Source organism: Oratosquilla oratoria, chromosome 3 (genome assembly GCF_046742065.1).
Source record: "Oratosquilla oratoria isolate Oo_2021 chromosome 3, ASM4674206v1, whole genome shotgun sequence".
Lineage (NCBI taxonomy): Eukaryota > Metazoa > Arthropoda > Malacostraca > Stomatopoda > Squillidae > Oratosquilla > Oratosquilla oratoria.
This window is the reverse complement of record NC_134779.1, coordinates 65,397,307-65,418,800: the sequence shown is the minus strand read 5'-3', so window position 1 is coordinate 65,418,800 and position 21,494 is coordinate 65,397,307. Positions and strand designations below refer to the sequence as shown.

Here is a 21,494-nt window from a genome sequence, read left to right as displayed (position 1 = left end):
ACCAGAACTCCCAAGTCCCTCTCGCACTCAGATTTGTCTAAAAACGTGTTATCTAAGTTGTATCTATTTTCGGAGTTGTGTAGCCCTACGTTTAACACGCTACACTTAGAGATATTGAAGTTCATTTGCCATTTCACCGACCATGTTAACAGTTTATTAAGATCATCCTGCAGAATCTGGGCGTCGTCTCCTGACCTAATTAGGCGTCCTATTTTAGTGTCGTCCGCAAACTTACTAACATCACTATTTAACCCATCGTCTAAGTCGTTTATATACATAATGAACAACAAGGGACCCAAAACCGAGCCCTGGGGGACCCCGCTAGTAACATTGCCCCACCTAGATTTTACTCCATTTATGGTGACCCGCTGTTTTCTGTTACTAATCCAAGCTCTAATCCATTCTAACACTTTTCCTCCTATGCCATGGGCTTTGATTTTATTTAGTCTCTGGTGTGGCACCTTGTCGAACGCTTTGCTAAAGTCAAGGTAAATAACATCGTAATTTTCATTGTTGTCTGACGCCTTATATACTTTAGTGTAAAAGGATAGAAGATTAGTCACACATGACTTACCCTAGGAGAAACCATGCTGTGAATCACGAATTAAATTATGCCCTTCAATGTGTTCTCTGAGTCTATTTACTATTATTGATTCAAGTGCAAGCGTGCGCGCAAGAACGATCTTGTGTTCATATATTTGAACAAGTGGCCAGGCCCGCGTTAATTCAAGGCAGGTCGATAAAGAAGCATGAAGGCTATGGGGTACCTACGTCCCAATTCCATCTAAAAATAGATCTTGTGCTACAAGAGTTCGAGTACTACAATGGAAATCAATGCCACAGTATGAGTACCAGTGATAATGATTACAATGATATTAACAATGATAATAATAATAATAATAATAATAATAATAATACGTTAAACCATAAAGAGAAAAAAATCTACCACAATTATGACTGATCGGCGACACAAATCACCAAACCATCAGCGACCATCCAGTTCAACAAGAGTTATAATAACACTAACAATGAAATAACAACATCATCATCATCAATTTCATTAACAACGACGACAACAATGATAACATAATACTGGAAACACTAGTGCCAGCACCAAATGACCAACCACCTCTGTGAGCGATGACCTCGCCAGCTCTGTTGTCGTGGTCACATTAGTCATTGAAACCGCTGGCCGCTAGGACATTTACGGCCGCTGTGGGCAGCAAACCCACAGACTTACCATCCAGGCAAAATGGTTACATGACAACTCTTGGTGAAAAAAATAAAAATAAATAGAAAATAAATAAATAGATAAGTAAATAAAGAATATAATATATGTACATACTCACAAAACATACCAATATCAAAATACAAAATATATGTACATACTCACAAAACAAACAAATAAACATATAAATGATAAAGATGGCACAAAACTACAGAATGCAGCAATGGACGAGTTTCCATTAAGAAAGAAAAGAAAAGAAAAAAAAAAATCTGCCGACAGACCCGTCACAAAGATCATACGTACAATCTCATACACAAGTCTTGAAATACTTAATGATCATCACCAAGGAAATGCAATATTATTAGTTCTATACATTGTGTACGTATGTGTGTGCGCGCGCGTCTGTGTATAAATGTGTGTGTGTGTGTGTGTGTGTGTGTGTGTGTGTGTGTGTGTGTGTGTGTGTGTGTGTGTGTGATTCACCGTGGTCTTGGATCACGTGTTGGATTCGTGATCGACAGCTATTTCCCTCCCGAAAGAGAGCTCAGAGCTCATATGACCGAGGCCTTATACGCACACACACCACCAAATCCCCGCCCACGAGAACTGAAGTAACAACTCGCATCGCAGCGATACTGAAATCATTTCAGCCCTGGACGGGATTCGAACCCGAATTGCTGAAGTGGCAGCCAGGAAAATCTACCACTGCGCCACGAGTCGTGCGTGTGTGTGTGTGTGTGTATGCGTGCGTGTGTGTGCGCACGCGCGCCTGTGTATAAATGTGTGTGTGTGTGTGTGTGTGTGTGTGTGTGTGTGTGTTTACCTAGTTGTATTTTACGGGAAGAGGAGCTATGCTCGTGGTGTCCCATCTTCATATCTCGTTTTATCTAGACTATTTGTGTGCGTGCGTGTGTGTGTGTGTGTATGCGCGCGCGTCTGCGTATAAATGTGTGTGTGCGTGTGTATGTGTGTGTGTGTGTGTGTGTGTGTGTGTGTGTGTGTGTGTGTGTGTGTGTGTGTGTGTGTGTGTATGTGTGGATGGACTCTAGAAAACTGAAATTGAACGAAGATATAACTGAGTGTTTGTTTATCGGCCGTAAAATTGACTTCCAACGTCTGGGTGTTCGAGTCTTGAATGTGAACAATTCAGATATCACAGTGTGTGAAGAGTCTTGGGGTGCTGCTAGACAGCGAACTTATGATGAGAGAACAGATAAATCAGACGGCGCAAGTAGCTGGTTATCATTTGAGAAACTTAGCGTTTGTAAGGAAATACCTTGATGAGAATTCTATGAGGAAGCTTATTTATAACCATGTGTTGGGTAAATTGGACTACTGCAACTCTTTATATTATGGTCTTCCTAACTACTTATTGAAGAAGCTTCAATTAATTATGAATAGAGCTGCGAGACTGATAGAGGGTCAGTCTAGAAGGGAACGGATAACTCCAGTGTTAATAAAGCTGCATTGGCTCCCAGTCAAAGCACGTATCATGTATAAACAGTGTGTTATGGTGTATCAGGCATTGAAGTTTGGGAGGCCTAATTATATGTGTGATATGCTCGTGGACTTCCGAATAGATAGTGATATAGCCTTGCGACACAGTATTGAAGTGAATAGACTATTAGAGCCAAGGTTTTATAGAGAATCTGGGCGTAGAGCGTTTGTTAATAGTGCTCCCCGTCTCTATAATAGACTTCCTGAAAATGTTAAAATGGCTGAAACTACGACCATCTTCAAGAAGAGACTGAAGACACACTTTTTCACTGCTTCGTATGACTTGGAGAATGCAGTGATGAAATCAGATTTTGGACTTTAGATTTTCTACGTGGGGGGCTTGGAGAGCCGTCATCGGCTGAAAGCCCCTAGAAGCCATCACCTAAGTAAGTGTGTGTGTGTGTGTGTGTGTGTGTGTGTGTGTGTGTGTGAGAGAGAGAGAGAGAGAGAGAGAGGGGGGGGGGAGATACACCATGGTCTTGGATAAAGTGTTTAACTCGTGGTCGCCAGCTATCACCCTCCCGATTGAGAATTCAGAGCTTATGCTGTGACCTCTTTCTCTTTTTCACTCTCTCACACACACATTACCTAGGATAAGGGGGGGTCCCGACTTCCAGTACTGTGGTGGTGTTTTTTTCCATGGACGGACAAGAGCCCCCTGGACATAAGCCCCCCAGTATAGACATAGTACATTCATTTATTTATTAAATATTTAATTATTTATGTATTTTCTCTGACCTCTAAGAGAAAAAGGTGGTGCAAAAATCAAATTGCAATTACAAATGAATGGCTTCTTTTAACCGGCTTTTGTCATACAAACGGAGGTGTTCCAAATTGCGATTGATAATCACTTACATGACTTCAATTTTTCACATCCTACGTTGGGGAAACATCACGCAATCTGAAAACCCGGATACGAGAATACCGTCACGATGTCCGCCATGACGTCACCACCAACGCATGTGTTGCACACAGGAACAGTCACAACCACCTGATGGACTGGGAAAATGCGGAACTTCTGGTACGTGAGCCGGACATCCGTAAAAAATGTTTGGAAGTAGCCATCATACAAGGAACCGACACAATAGAAGAAAATGGGGGCGTGTTCAATATCTCACCCCACCTAATTCCTTTAAAACTTATTGACAACAAAATTTTAAGCTATCCCTAGTTACCTTCACAAGGACGTTCTCCACCCGCAGTGACAATTGCTCACCCTTCTTCTTCCTTTGGTTTCTCGTTTGTGAGCCCCCAGCCAAAAGCATCAAACGTTGCACACAGCAGCTACAAAAGCGCCTACAGAACCTGTGTTTGCAGTTCGATCAAGGCACGGAAACTCTACAAAGAATTCTTGAAAGGCATCTCGCACAACATGAGGCTAAACTGATTGTAACTGTTCGCTTCAATGTAGTTAAATATGTTCTCTTTTTGTCAAATGTTATATAAACGTATACATCAGTTGAACTGTTGAATAAACTTGCGTTTCATGAATAATTCTGCCTTTTCTTTGATGTCAACTAAACGCTGATGAGAGGTAGGGGATTTGCAATTCTGAATCTTGTTTCGTAGTATCAGTATAAATAAATATACTGGGGGCTTAAGTCCACCTTTGGTTATTTCAGGTAGGGGCTTATATCCTTGGGGGCTTATGTCCTACATTTGCTTTTTCCACCCTGGGTGGGGACCGAACCCATGACCGCTTAGTCAGTATGCAAAGTCGGTACCAGCAAACAGGTATGTGTGCGCGCGCGCGCGTGCATCGGCCATGCGTGAGCCCAGGATATACAGAAGCAACAGAAGATAAAGAGCTAAAAGAAGAAGATGAGACACAGAGATGGGAAGAAGAGGAAGAAGAGGAAGAAAGAGGAGGGGGAGGGAGTGAAATAAAAAGAGGGGGTGAATTAGAGAGTGAATAAAAGAGTTAGACGGACAGTTAGATAGATAAAGAGAGAGGAGGAGGGCCCGGGAACAAAAGGAGGGAAGACAAATTATAGGTTGTGGAGATAATTGGGAGAAAGGGTGTGCCGGAGAAGAAAGAGGAGACCCGGCCCCAGATAAGAGGGCCTTTCCCAGTATAATCGCATGTAGAGAGGAGAGAGAGAGAGAGAGAGAGAGAGAGAGAGAGAGAGAGAGAGAGAGAGAGGAGAGGGGGGAAGCAGATTGGGAGATGAAAGGGGATATATAGAGAAGAGGAAAGAGGGGAGAGGGGTAGGGGAAGGCAGACAGGGAGAGGAAAGGGGATAGGGAGAGAGGGAGAAAGATGGGGAGGGGGGAGGGAGAGTGGGTAGGGGGAAGGGGAGAAAGGGGGGGAAAGGGGAGGGGAAGGCAGATAGGGAGAGGAAACGGGATAGGGAGAGAGGAGGAGAGGGAGAGAGGAAGGGGGAGAGGGAAGGAGAGAGAGAAGAGAAAGGTATTCTGTGGGGAAGGGTAATAACAATGTAGGGGGTAGAGAGTTGGGAAGGGTCTTGGGGAGGGGGGCGGTGGGGGGGCAAGTATCAGAGAAAGGAGATTCGGGTGTAAGGAAGGAGGAGGAGCAGAAGGAGAAAGACGAGGAGGACGAGAAGGGTAAGTAAGGAAGTCTGGTAATACGTGAAGAGAGAAAATAATACAGAAAGAAAGCGTTTCAGGAGGAGGGAGTAGAGGAGAACGAGAAGGTAGCTGAGGAGGAAGAGGAGGAGATGAAACAATGAGAGTAGAAAGAAGAACAAGAACAGGAGTGAGAGACTGGAAGAGAACAAGAGATACTGCAGAACTCAGTAGAGAAAGAACAAGTAAAGAAGTAGGTGGGCAAAGGCAGAATAACAAGAAGGAACAAAGAAAACGGAGCGTGGGAGGACGGTATAGCGACATAGAAAACGGGAATATCAGTAACCGTTGTTACCGTTGCCTTCACTGTAGTAGGGGGTGTGGGTGGTGTGGGAGTATAAAACAGAAGTATTTGGGGAAGGGGTAGTGGGGGAGCAGGGGTAGGAGGGGGAGGGGGAGGAGGAGGAGGAAGAGTGACCCTTGGGAGATACGAAGAGTCCCTGAAGAGACTGTTGGCGTCGATATATACTGTATATATATATATATATATATATATATATATATATATATATATATATATATATATATATATATACATATATATATATATACATATATATATACATATATACATACATATATATATACATATATACATATATATACATATGTATATATATATATGTATATATATGTATATATGTAACTGAAGGCGGAGAAAATATACGAGAAATAATAATGCTTTGTGATCAAGACCCTAAGGGTCGAAACGTTAAGGCAGTAATTCTTCCATTATTTCTCGTATATTTTCTCCGCCTTCAGTTACATTTGTCATACTGTAGTTTAAATCAATATGTATATATATATATACATATATATATAGATATATGTGTATATATATATATATACATATATATATACATATATATATAGATATGTATATATATATATACATATATATATATACAGATTGATCACTAAAAAACACATAATCCAAAACTTTTGCTCATAACCCAATGGAACTCGGGAAGAAAAAGTAATTCCCAAGCTCTTTCGTGTTATTCACTTCTTCAGGGGAAGACAAATGAAATAAGTAATACAAGTTTTATAAGACAAGAGACTAAACACTAGGAAAGGAAATGGTAATGCACAAAGAGTCACAAATGAAAAAGAATAAATCTTCGAGAACAACACAAATCCCCAAATTACTTTTGGTCACTTACAACCTGACTACAAATTTTGTTGATGATGAATTTATCTAATTTACATCAGTAGTGGTTACCGGCAAATAATAATAATAATAATAATAATAATAATAATAATAATAATAATAATAGCAAATAAGATAAATAAGAATACAAATAATATATATATATATATATATATATATATTATATATATATATACATGTATATATATATATATATATACACATATATATACAATATACATATATATATATATTATATACATACATATATATATATATTATATATATATATATATATATATGTATATATATATACATACATATATATATATATATCAATACATATACATATATATATATTTACATACATACATATAGATGTATATATATATATATATATATATATATATATATACATGTATATGTTACCGGTACTATGAATTATAACTGTCCTTCATCGTTATCACGTGACTACTATCCTTTGATATGAACGAGGGTTTCCTGTTGATGATGGATCAGTTTTTCCTCACCGGACAGACAGACAGACAGACAGACAGACAGACAGACAGACACAGACACACACACAGGCCACACGGCTCGACGGCGCAGTGGTCCCGTTCACAACCATCCAGCGATCCGAGTTTGATTCCCGCCCAAGGCTGAAGTAATTCAGCATCGCTGCACTGCGGTCCATCACTCCAACTCTATTATGCAAGGAGTTGTGTGTGTTTGTGTGATTCACCATGGTCTTGGATCACGTGTTGGACTCGTGATCGACAGCTATTTCTCTCCCGGTAGGGAGCTCAGAGCTCATATATGACCGATCTATGGGTAATACTGTGACCTTACACGCACACACACCACCAACTCCCCGCCCACGAGAGTTGGAGTAACAACCCGCAGCGCAGCGATACTGAAATTATTTCAGCCCTGAGCGGGATTCGAACCCGGACCGCCGTAGTGGCAGCCGGGAACTCTACCAACTGCGCCATGAATTGGTAGAGTTGGTGTTTTGTGTGTGTGTGTGTGCATATATGAGCTCTGAGCTCTCATCCGGGATGGCAATTGCTGTCGATCACAAACCCAACACGTGATTCAAGACCATGATGGTGAATCACACGCACATGAACTTGAAGATAGGTATGATAAATTGGAGAGAAGGAGACGGGACTCGATGAGTGTTGCTACACACACACACACACACACACACAAAGACGAGAAATATATCTTGAAGAGGTTATGAGAACAAAGGAAGCCTACATGTCAATAGGATGTAAAGAAGTACAGTATTCCCTACACATGCATAGATACTTGGAACAGCTTAGGTGATACAACCCAGGCTGGAACAATACATGATTTCAAATCTACGTATGACAATTGTAAAATAAGGATATAGACAAAGTTGGAACTAAACATGAACGTGAAGCTAGTTACGATAAATTGGAGAAGAGGAAACGATATCCTACGATCTTTGCCCCATTTCTGTATACTACAATTAGGCAAATGTGTCCACACGTGTTTTAACTGCCCTTCACGACTTGTACAATTGTTCTTCCTGTCGTCACATGATTTTATTCAGCCGAGGTTATCCTCCCCACGGGGGGGGGGAGGGGGGCAGCTAATGGGTGGAGCGTGACCTGGGCTAGCCAGAAGCAGGAAAACCCAAACGACGTGGCAAGTGAACTCTTCCACGAAACGACAGTCACGCTTAGCCAACAACAGTCAAAATGATTAATAAACGACTTAGCATATAAATAAAATATAGCCAATAGACAAGGAAATATATAACAAAAATGAGCAAAAACATACATAATTACGAAAATTATTACATAAAAAATGACTAAATAACTGAATTGAAACATACGTGTATATACTTAAAAATACGCATTTGCTATACTGCCGTTTCCTATTTTGTGTTTTTATTTTTATTCGAAGTTTAATTTCCTGTTCAAATGAGTGATAATCATAATGTCGCGATATTTCATATTTGCGGTTCCGTCCAAATACAGAGGCCAATTGGACCTTAAACAATGAACATGGTAATCACCAATCTTGACTCTCCGATAGTGTGGAGACTAAAGCGGGCTACACACTATCAAACATGTTTGTCCAACAAGGTGTTTGATCAAACAATTTGAAAACAATTTGAGAGTGTGTGGCCAGGTAGGAAGGTTTGACAAGCAGTTTGATACTCGATGGTCCAGTGTGGGACGATGTTTGAACAAACACGCTGGACAAACATGTTTGATAGTGTGTAGCCCACTTTATGTAAATCAGAGAAAATGTGGTTTAACAAAGCGAATAAAATAAGAAAAATGAGTGAACCAAACTTAACCAAGGTAACCCAACCAAACCTAACAAAAGTAACCAAAAGTAAGCTAAACTTCTTAACTTTGGTTGCCGAGGATCCTGAGATCGGTTTCAGAATGAATTATCGCTCGGTCATAGTCTGGCTGAGTGACGTCACGGAAACTAAGAGTATTCTTAAAAAATCAATAATGTTCATCTGTACAAAAAAGAAAAGAAAAAATACTTTGACTTATCTACACGGTAAGAATATCTACACCGTACAGATTTCAATCTGATACGATATCTACATAATAATTCACCTTTTACATGTACATCAAAGATGTTTTAATTGTTAATTATAACATATATATATATTTATATATATATATATATATATATATATATATATAACAAAGAATTTTGGTAATGGAACTACTAGAAATATATTCACTTTATTTCTTTTATTTATGTTTCATTCTGGTATATGTACGTAATAATTCACCCTTAGTTTTGTCTGGATGAAAGAGAGATTTTTTGTGCTAATTATAACATAACATAAAATTTTGGTAATGGAATTAACAGAAAAAGTGTTTTAGCGATAATCAGTATGTACATCGGCTAAAAATGCTAGATACATGTAAGGAATTTCTTTTCATATTATTCGCCAACTAAAGTAGTCTAAATGCGATTAAAATGTTCTTGGATTGACGACGCCATTTTTTTTTTTTTTTTTTTTTTTTTTTTTCTCTTTTTAATATAGAAATCTTCGCTTCAGTCCAGGACCTTTCAATTCCTTGTTTATGTGTTCCGGTGTTAGGATCGACGTGATGATGATTTAGTGGAAAAATGACGAAAACAGAGTTGGTTTAAAATCAGAGTAAATTGGCCATTCGTCGGAATGGATTACTGAGCCTTCAGCGACTTCTCTCTGAATAATTGATTGAAGTGTCTTGCAGTCTTTCCTTTGAACGTGAATATATCGACAATCTGTCTGAACACTTCTTCAAATCGAACACCCATGCATCATCAATACGTCTTCCATGGCTCGGTTACTGTCTACTTCGGCTACGCTATCTGTTGAATGGGGAACATGGTCGCCTTGCAACAATCGCTCAATTGCATTTTCTCTGTCCTGCAAAACGTACTTTCTCTATTTGCGCAGGCTCTTCTTCAGTGGCTAACCATTTGACCACGAACCTGGACTGAAACAATCGCTGAACAAACTTCTCTGTATCATTCCCTATAATGCCTATGTTAATCGCAAACTAGCTTGTAGATAATATACCAAAGTAGTTTTTACAGTGTAGATAACAAGCCAAGGTAGCACCGCATACATTATACGATACCATAAAGCCTTGGCTGTTCAATTTATACATGGATGGGGTGGTGCGAGAGGTAATGTGTCGGGGATTGGAGATAGATAAAGAAAATGGAGAAAAATGAGAGATAAGCCAGTTGTTGTTTGCTGACGTCACTGCGCTCGTGGCAAGATCAGAGGAGGGATTAAGGAAGTTAGTGGCAGAGTTTGGGAAGGTGTGCGAAATAAGGAAGTTGAAGATAAATGTAGGTAAAAGTAAGGTGATGAGATGTACAAGGGGAGAATGTAGCAGCAAACTGGAAGTGAGTATTAAGAGAGACTGAAGGAAGTGGATAGCTTTAGATATTTGGGTGCGAATGTGGCGGGAAAGGGAGGTGGGGGTGGAGGTAGAATATAGATTGAGAGAAGCGAGTAAATGCCTTGGGGGATTAAAAGGTGTAATGAGAAACAGACATTTGGGAACAGATGAAAGAGATTGTATGAAGGAGTGATTGTGCCGACAGCACTGTATGGGTCAGAAATATGGAACATAAGAGAGGAAGAGAGGAGTTTGAATGCGATTGAGATGAAATGACTGATAAGTATGGTAGGGGTTACTAGGATAGATAGAGTGAGAAACGAGGTCAGGAGTAGAGTGGGGGGGGGGGTGGAAAGGGAGTTGGGAGATAGGGTTGATGAAAGAGTATTGGGATGGTTCGGACAGATGGAAAGAATAAGCGAGGAAAGATTAGTAAAAGGGGTGTGGAAGGCAGAGGTGGAAGGAGTGAACATGAGAGGGCGACCAAGGATGAGATGGATGGATGGGGTAAAAGGGGTATTGGGAAAGAGGGGACTGGAGAAGACAGAAGATAGGGGTGAGTGGAGAATGGTTGTGTATGGATGATGCTGTAATGCATGCAAAGGAGTAGGTGGGGGATGAGGGAGTATGTGTGAATGATATTTTGACGCAGCCCGAAGGGATTTCTCCCTGTCTTCTCTTTTGCTGCATGGGAGGATGGAGAACGGGGGTCACCGATTAAATGAAGCGGTCTTGCTGTGGATGTGCTGTGTCTTGCTACATTGCTTCTGACCCAGGGGAGTCGGCGAGATGAGGGGATGACCCGCAATCCAGGAGGAGCCAAGACAAAAGGGAGACAAAAGGGAGGGAGAGGGGTGAATGGGAGTGAAGGATGTGGGGATGAAATGGGTGTTAGTGGATTGTATGCCTTTGTGGTTACCTCCTTTGTACGGAAAAAACGCTGGTATATGCATGTATAAAACCACCAATGTGTGTGTATGTGTATATATATGAATGCATGCATGTCTATATGTTTATGTATGTATGCATACATGTATATATGTTATGTACATACGTATGTATATGTGCATTTACGCATGTATGTATAAGTATGTGTATGTGGTATCTAGGAAAAGAGCAAGAAGATTTTTTGATGCCCATGTTCTAAGGGGAGAGTGGCGGAATGTGTTTTTTTTTTTATGTGGAAGGTAAGGTGAAAGTGGAGGATAGGTGGAGAAAGAGGAAAAGGGCGGAAGGTAGAGAGGTGCTTAGATCAAACTGCTTAAAGGAAAAGGAGCAAAAGTACAAAGAGAAGCTGAGAGTAGAGTGGAAGTGGAATGGGGATGTTTCATGGACGAAAATGCAAAGATAGTATGTAGAACAAGGAGGATAAGAGGGAATAGAAGGAAGGGTGGGATGATGAATTGAAGAAGGTAGTAGAAAAGAGGAAACGAGCATTCAGGGACTGGTTGCAAAGTAGAATGAGAAAAAATATGAGGTGTAAAGAAAAAAGAAGAAAAGTAAAACAAAAGATCAAGGAGGCATAAAGAAGAGCAGATGCAAAATGGGGAAGAGTATGACAGAAAACAATAAAGATGTTTTGGAAGGAAAGCAAAAGAGGATGGGGAGGCGAGTCATGTAAAGAAAAAAAGTAAAAGGCGCAGATGTACAGATCTTAACGGAAGAGGAGGTGGTAAGGGGAAGATAGGCGGAGCATTTTCGAGAGCTGTTGAATGTGGAGGAGGATAGGGAGGGATTGGTGGCAGCAGTGAGAGGAGCTAAGAAAAAGACGGTGATAGGAGAGGAAAATGGAGGAGAAATAAGAAACGATGAGGTGTCATGCAGAATGTCTGATAAAAGGAGGCACATTAATATTGGACTGGCTAGTGAGCTTGTTTAATGTGTGTCTAAAGGAGGGTAGAGTACCTAAGGACTGGAGGAGTGCCTGTATAGTTCCACTTTACGAGGGAAAAGGGGACTGATGCGAGTGTAATATTTTCAGAGGGATCAGTTTGTTGAATGTAGTTGGGAAAGCTTATGTGGGGGGTTTAACTGAGAGGAATAGGAGAGGTACAGAGGGAGTAATTGGTGAGGAACAGTATGGTTAGTGGTTGCGTGTGTTAGGTTTTTGTAATACGGCATATGTGTGAGAAAGCTTTAGGAAAAGGTAAGGATGTTTTCTTGGGGCTTTATGGATTTGGGAAACACTTATGACAGGGTAGATGGGAAGACACTGTGGGAACTTTTGCAGATATATGGGATTAGGGGAAGCTGCTAAGGGCAGTCAAGAGTTTTTACGAGAGTAGTAGAGCCTGTGTTAAAATGGAAAATGGAGAGAGCGAGTGGTTTGAGGTAAAGGTGGGACTGTGTCAGACATGAGTCATGTCGCCATGGCTGTTCACTGTGTACATGGATGGGGTGGTGCGTGAGGTAAAGACGAGGGTAATGGGTAGCGGACTGGAGACAGTTAAAGAAAATGGAGAGAAGTGGGAGGAGAGCCAGTTGTTTGGTGACGACACTGCGCTTGTAGAAGGATCAGAGGAAGGATTAAGGGAGTTAGTGACAGAGTTTGGGAAGGTATGCGATAGGAGAAAGTTGAAGGTAAATGTGGGTAAAAGTAAGGTGATGAGATGTACAAGGGTAGAGGGTGGCAGTGAGTTGGAAGTAAGTCTAAAAGGAGAGAGGCTGGAGGAAGTGGATAGCTTTAGGTATTTGGGGTCACATGTGGCAGGAAAGGGAGTGGAGGTGGAGGTAAATTGTAGATTGAGAGAAGCAAGTAAATGTCTTGGGGGATTAAAAAGTGTTATGAGAAATAGGCAACTGGGAATGGATGCAAAGAGGAGATTGTATGAAGGGGTGATTGTGCCGACGGCATTGTATGGAGCAGAGACTTGGAATTTAAGAGAGGCAGAGAGGAAAAGTTTAAATGTGTTTGAGATTAAATGTCTGAGAAGTATGGTAGGGGTTACTAGGTTGGATAGTGAGAAAAGAGGTTGGGAGTGGAAAAGGAGATGGCAGATAGAGCTGATGAAAGATTATTGGGATGGTCTGGACGTATGGAAAGAAGGAGTGACGAAAGATTGGTAAAAGAGGTGTGGAAGGGAGAGGTAGAGGGAGTGAACTTGAGGGGACGACCGAGGATGAGATGGATGGATGGGGATGGATGAGTGGCGAATGACTGCGTATGGAAGAGGGGGTTGGGGGAGAGGGTGCTTATGTGTGAATGATATTTTGATGCAGCCCGAAGAGATTTCTCCCTGTCTTCTCTTTTTCTGCATGAGGGGACGGAGAGGTGGGTCGCTGATTAAGTGAAGCGGCCTTGCTGTGGATGTACTGTGTCTTGCTGCATTGCGTTTGGCCCAGGGCAGTTGGCTGATGCAAGGATGACCCGTCATCCATGAGGAGCTGAGATGGGAGGGATGGAGGGGGTGGTGGAAGGGAGTGAAATAGGTGGGAATACGCACGTGACTCTCACTTGGCTACCTCCCTTGTAAAGGGTAAAAAGCTCTCGGTAAATAGATAGAATGTATGTATAGTGTGTGCATGTACGTATATATATATATACATATACAAAGGATTTACAAAGGGATTAAAAAGGAGGAGCATGCCGACAGGAGACCTTTTGGTCCATAACTAGGTCGGATGCGGAAAAAGCTATAATAATAAATAAAATAAGAATAAAAAATTATCATATAAAAATAATAGATAAAATAAATAAATGCATAGGTATAGTTAAATAATAACACAGGTAAATAGTAAGTAATAATAAATTGACAGATAATTAGTAATAAATAAAAATCAAGCAAATAACAACAAACAAATAAACAAATGATATAAAATAAATGGCAGTCATTACAGCATCTTGCTAGGTGTTTATCTAAACGAATCTTAAAGCTTCGAACTGAACTACATTGCACTGCCTCTGCAGAAAGTGTTCCATTAATTAACTACACGGTTGGCGAAGTTGTTTCAACACATTTCCAAATTAAATATATTTCGTGACAGTTTGAGACCATTATTTCTTGTCTGATTCTCATTTAGTGTGAAAATTTTGCCACTTTTGATATTGTCAACTCCCTTTAGAATCTTGAAGACCTGTATCAAGTCATCTTTGAGTCTACGCTTTTTTAGGGAAAACAGATTCATGTTTTAGTCGATTTTTCTACGATTTATTGCTTATATGTAGAATCAGTTTTGTGGCTCGCCGTTGTACTTTTTCCAATCTGTCTATGTCTTTAATGAGATTCGGTAACCATACGGAAACAGCATATTCCAAATGTGGACGAACTAACGATTCACATTGCTTGTTAATGAGAGATGAACTTTTGAAGTCAAAAGATCGCGCAATCAGTCCTAGAATCTTGTTTTCTTTCGCAGAGTCTGAAATATACTGCTTAGATGATTTGAGATCGTTACTGATAATTACGCCGAGATCCTTTTCACTATCCACTTTTGTTGATGAATTTCCAAATAACTTGTAATCGTACTTACTATTATTTTTACCTATATGCATAGCCTTGCATTTACTTGTGTTAAATTTCATTAGCCACTTTTCAGACCATTGCTGTAATTTATCTAAATCTTCTTGAATATCTAATTGATTTAAGTGATCATTTGCCATTCCACACAGTTTTATATCATCAGCAAATTTGGAGACAATAGATTTTATTCCGTGGTCTATATCATTTGTATATATACTATAAATAGAAATGTCACAGGAACGGAACCCTGAGGAAGTCCACTCGTAACATTTTTCCATCTAGAAGTTTTTCCATTTAAAACAACTCTCCGTTTTTGATCATTCAACTAATTTCTAGTCCAACTTAATAGGCTACCACTTGCTCCGTGTGAAGCAAATTTAGTAAGTAGCCTTTCGTGGGGGACGGTATCAAAAGCTTTTGCAAAGTCTAAATATATAAAATCTATATTGTTTCTTTTGTCATAATTTAAGATGACTGTGTTGTAGAATTCGAGTAAGTTACGCAAGAACGTTTCCGTCGGAATCCATGTTGGTCTATCATTTATCAAAGTTACTTTCTAAATTATGTTCGATAGCATCTCTGATGATGGTTTCCATCATTTTTCCTACGATCGAAGTAAAGCTTATAGCCCTGTAGTTATTTGGTTTCTTTTTGTCACCTTTTTTTAGTATGGGAGTAACGTTAGCTAGCTTCCATTCTCTTGGGACCTCTCCGGATATGAATTTCTTGAAAATAATTCATAATGGGACAACAATCTATTTTTTTATTTTCTTTAAAACTATTGGATGACGTGTGTGTGTGTGTGTGTGTTTACACACACACACACACACACACATATATATATATATATATATATATATATATATATATATATATATAAATAATACACACATACACATATATATATATATGTATGTGTGTGTGTGTGTGTGTGTGTTTGCACGAACACACACACACATATATATATATATATACATATGTGTGTGTGTGTGTATGTGTGTGTGTGTGTGTGTTCGCGCGTGTGTGAGTGCGTGTATGTACGTATCAAGGGCCGACTTTCTCCCCCCTAGGGTGATTGTCTCGCACACTATCCATCCTCAGGCGCGACCCGAGCGCGCAGCTGTGGAGCGCGCAGCTCCCAGGCCCGACACCAACGCGTCCGTGTTCTCGCAGTCAGGTCACGGAGAGGTCATACGGGTTAACGGAAGAACCTTAAATAACGGAAATTAATCGGGTGGTTGTTAGTGTTTGATACCTAAAGAACACAGGCCAATGCAATTCTAGTGAACATCTTGTGCTGCAGGTCATTGATAAATTTAAATCAAATGCATAACTCGCTTTTCTAGTTTCAGTGTTTTAAGTAGGAGATTAGTATTATAGGTTAATTACCATGTCAGTTTAGAGTAATCAGTACTGGTTTGTGTTGTAATATTCCCTATATTTGACCCCATACAGAGATAAAAACCACTCGACGGGAGTTGTTCAGCCTTCAAGTTGGGGCCACACCAACCCTCTTGTGAGGACCCACTTCCAAACCTCGGCTGGCACCAGGAAAGAATGGAGGACGGAGTGTGGGTGCAGGGAGAGGAAAGAGGGAGGAGGGGGGAGAGGAGGAGGAGGAGGAGGGGGAAGAGGGTAGAGTAAGAAAAGAGGGAGAGGGAGAGAGGAGGAGGAGGAGGAGGGGGAAGAGGGTGGAGGAAGGAACAGGGGTTAGGAGGAGATTCTTCTGCTGGCTAGGTTGGCGACCCCCACTTATGGAGGATGTGGGAAGGGGAAGGTGGGGGGGTAACTTGTGCAGGTCTACTATCCTCCCTACTCTGCCGTCAGACGATTTTATTCACAAGAGACAACGCCCTTGCAAGGCGAAAGGGGTCAGTCCATTTCGATTAACCTTTTCACCACGACTGACTTCTGCACCTCTTCTGACAGCCGCCTGGCGATTCTACCCAGCAAAATGACTTAACCTCGATTTCTGTCATTCATTGGGTAAGGATTCTGGAAAACGTTTCTAGAAAATTTAACTAAGGAAACTTGAGAGGATAGAAGAGAATTAAATACGAGAAGTTGGGAGAATATAAGAATCTTAAAAGAGAGTGCCATAATACGCGAACAAAAATAAGAAGGTATTATTCATGTTCTGTACAGTTATACGAAGGCAACCTAGTGACTTTCCAAACACCTTCAAACCAAATCCTCTCCCCCGAAAGAAACAGACCAATAATTATTATATTCTACCCTCGCTCCTTCCTTTAAGTTTGGCAGGGATATTGTCCCCACGGATAGAAACGCTGGTTATCGCCTACACATTGGTGTCCGTCTTGCACGAGTGTGTGACAACGCGCGGGGACGTGTTGGCCATGAACGTCCCGATCTCAGAAAAGAGTCGACGCGCAGGGCGTTTCAGACTTGCTCAAGTGTACAGATTTTAGAAGACGTCTTATTCTAACTTATCACATTTTAGTTAGAATGTCTTCACTCAGTCAAATGTATAACATGTTACAAATGTGTTTCTATTTCATCAATTTATTATGTTACTTTTTATTTGATTTATTAGCTTCACAATGGAAGTTTTATTTATGATAAGTTATTTCTATTTAATTCATGACTATACTATACACAAACATATTTCAGTTTCACAAGCTAATTTCGAAAGTATCCAACCAAATAATTCTGCTCTGAATGTTACCGTGCATAATCCTAACCCCTCCGAGGGATCACATGAAGAATCATCACCCCAGACTTCGTTAGGGTGACAATTTTTCATGTGGGCTATCCCAAGGTCCAATACTATATGGACCCTGGGCTATCCTAGTGACAATTCTTCACGTAGGCTATCCTAGGGTGACAATTATTCACGCGGGCTATCCTAGGGTGACTATTCTTTGTGTGGGCTATCTAGGGTGACAATTTTCATGTGAGCTATCCTAGTGTGACAATTCTTCATGTGATCCATTTTGGGTTTACGATTCTTCGGTGGTATAAGCTGACAATAAGCGTAAATTTCATTCAACCTAGCCTTTATTCCATTGTTGATATTCGGTATACTGGGGTGACAATTCTTCATGTAGGATCTGGTGGGGTGACGATTCTTCATGTGGGCGTTCTGGGGTGACAATTCTTCATGTAATCAACCCCGACCGAGAGATATTTCCACTTCCAATGGTCAATAATAACAAAATTTCTACCTTATTTATTCATTATTTTTTTTTATTTAACCATAGCCTTGGTGTAGGGAATATTTTTTCTGATTAATTTCATACTATGTTATGAAGCAAAATGACTGATCCATCAAGTGTTTAAAAGGGTGAATGGAAAATGAAACCGAAACGTGCGAGATCGTCAGTTTCCCGAGGCCATCATCTACGGCCATGACGTTCGGGGCCAGAACACCCTACATTCTTTCGAGAAACATCAAAGACATTTCCTTCCTCCCCTACCGAGTACCACTGTTACCCTACATGTAGTTGTGTCAAACGTTGCCCTACCCACACTTATGCATTTCTGTCCTTCAGACTCACTGAGACTCTTTCAACACTGAAAAGAATCATCTATCATTCACTATCACTATGGGAAAGGTGGAGGGGGAAACACGGGTCATTATCTGAATATGGAGTTTATTCCTGACCGGTTTCGCTTACAATAGCTTCTTCAAGAAGCTATTGTAAGCAAAACTGGTCAGGTATATACTCGATATTCAGATAAAGACCCGTGTTTCCCCCTCCTTCTTTCCCATAATTTGTCCCAATGTCTCTACATTCACTATCACTATATTTCGGTGAGTAGCCCCCACTTATGAAACTCTATGGACCCCTAGGAAGTCCGAGACCCGGATGAGGGCACTAGATGTAGGCCTAGAATACACAAAGGGGAGGTAAGGTGGGTCAGAGGGAGGGTTCACAAGGGAGGGATTGTGTAGGGGCAGGGAGAAAGGAAGGGGAGGGGGCACTGGGTACAAAGAGGGTGTGTGCGTTTTAGAGGAGTGGGAGGATGGGTTTTTTCAATACTCATTGAGAAGTGGGTGGGGTTGAGTTCTTACAGTTCTAAATGCGGATTCTGTGTGTGTGTGTGTGTGTGTGTGTGTGTGTGTGTGTGTGTGTGTGTGTGTGTGTGTGTGTGATGAGATTGTCCCGTGATAAGTCTAACATTTTCCGTTCAAAATAACTTAACCTTTGCTGACTATATTTTATGTTCATTCTGTCTGCCGTCAGGTGATTCTTATCGAAATATGGGAGAGTTAAATCCTCCACACTCAACACAAATCCTTTATGTCACCTCCCTTTGTATCTGAACGTGCTTACGTACTGTACGTGGCTGGATGGTTGCTTCCGTGCTGTCTGTACGCACATCTAATTAAACCTGTTATTTACACAAGCTACATTCGTGATGTTCCGTCTCTGTCTATGTCAAACTTGCGAATGTGTGTGTGTGTGTGTGTGTGTGTGTGTGTGTGTGTGTGTGTGTGTGTGTGTGTGTGTGTTGCCCGCTTGTGTATCCACGCGCACGTGTGCACGTGCTCCGTGGTGGGGTAGTAGATGCGGGTTCCTCCCTTCCCAAACCTACCCGGGGTTTCCAATGGTCCAAGTTCTAATCCTCTTCCCTCATTTTTTCATGAATCTAAACAATTAAATAAATAAATAGATAAATAAATAAATAATAACATAATACGGTGAATAAATAAACAAATAAGGTAAATAAATTAATGTACTTAAAAATGTCTTAAAAATATATTTATATATCTTGAATGAACCTTTGAAAAATTAGCGTCAATCTCTGTGACGCAATGGCTGACACAGACAGCCGAGCTTAGATGCAGACTTAACCTACTGTAGAGTCCTAGACGAATGGCTAGAGGACGTGTACCCATACAGGCTGGGTATTAACACTGTCCACTAATACGATGACTCTCGCATAGTCCAGCATTTATGAAATTCTGTTGCGAAACGTGGGATGACACAGCAGTCACCGAATCATCCAGAATCTCTCTCTCTCTCTTTCTCTCCCATACACGAATTAATAACATTAATAACCAGTTATTTTTCAACTACCATTAGTGAGCGTCAAGAAGTTAATAAAATCGCCAGGCGACAGGAAACGTACCATCCGATACGGAAGGGACAGGACCTACCCCCCCCCCAAGAGCATGGCTCCACCCCATATATTAGGGAAATTTATATGCGCGTGGCCTGCCAGTGTAGTGATTAGCATCGAGGTTTCGCGACAACGCAGATCTGAGATCGAGCCTCACTTGCGGCTTGATAGTTTTACTAACACTGCAAGCCGTTCCTCCACTCCTAGAGCAAGGGGTTGATGTGGGGGGGGGGGGAGTCGCGCGTGTATAAGGTCACAGCAGTGACCGTAAATACTACATACTAACATTGATCTCTCACTTCGAAGGGTAATACTTGTCAATCACAAGTTCAGCACGTGATCCACAAAAATGCAGAATAAAATACATACATACGTACACACAAACTTCCACTCAACTAATCTTGAATGTGCAAGATAATGCAAACACAGAATACACATGGAAATTTCAGTGTATATACTATCATTTCTGCTGCAAATTACTTCATAGCTTCAGTTTTGATTCTTGCTGCCGCCGGACTATTTTATTCAACGAGGAAAAACTTCTTCAGCAATGGCAGTTTCAAAAGATTAAACTGCATCACAAATTATCATATGAATAGGTACCTAAAATCATCCCTACAACAAACGGATCACCAGTTTGATAAATCACAAAATATAATTAGAAACTACATCTAAATATGATTGACTAGTCTAGTAGTGGCAAAATCTTCATAAATATCACTGAACACTACTATTAAACGTTTACTGGAATTCAGCCACTTTAATCATCCTACTCTAAAAGTATCAACAAGTCAAAATGCTGCCCGTACTTACCCCCTCACCCTCCCCATCCCACTTATTCCAAAGTACACTCGTACATCTGGCATCCCTGGCATCAGTCATTTCCTATGCATGTTTACGTATGCCAATATTTAGTGCATATAAGGCAGCTTAGGTCTATTGACACTACCTGAAATTGTAGATAATATTGTTTGCAAAATATTTTCCTGTGGGAATTCCAAGATTATACAAACTGCCACCGTTGCCCTTGTTGTTTCTAAAATTCAAATATCGGTGGGTGGCGGAGTCCTGCTCTTTCCCAACCGATCCTATTCAACTTCACCATCACACTACCCTGGCTCTCCTCTGGTCACGAAACTCCTCTTCCGATCCTCCCCCCCTCGCCTCACCCTCCGTTCCAACTCTAGTCAGGACACCAGTTACACAATAGAGAGTTCACGTACCATGGTGCCAGTAGGATGTCACGCGAGGACTCCCGGTAGATGACCCTGCCACGAATGTCTAGTAAACTGTCAGTGTCAATACGTTGAATTCACGGAGTAGAGCCAACTGGCACTACCTCTCGCGTGTTGGGATGTGCCTGACTGGTTTCCAAATGTCGCCAACTAGGCTGGATTTGTCTTGTATATGCTCAGAAAAAGTCGATGTTGTTGTTTAGGATTTCTTTCTTCATACTAAGACGAAGTTGTTATTTTCAATAAATTATTTTATTGATATGGATCGGGATAAAATCTTAGGACACCCTAAAAACCTATTACTTTTTTTCATAACATTACGCAGGCGTGTCAAAACTTGAAAAC

At 40.8% G+C, this 21,494-nt stretch overlaps 1 protein-coding gene across 3 annotated transcripts in view; it reads right to left on the bottom strand.

Moving 5' to 3' along the window:
• The window catches only part of LOC143023451 (uncharacterized), a 153,849-nt gene extending 132,553 nt beyond the window's left edge, over nt 1-21,296 (bottom strand). For all 3 annotated transcript variants that reach the window (XR_012966179.1, XM_076181983.1, XM_076181975.1), the window contains exon 1: nt 21,138-21,296. The gene's annotated coding sequence lies outside the window, so the exon portion shown is untranslated. The remainder of the gene's footprint in view (nt 1-21,137) is intronic.
• Nucleotides 21,297-21,494: the final 198 nt, after the last annotated feature.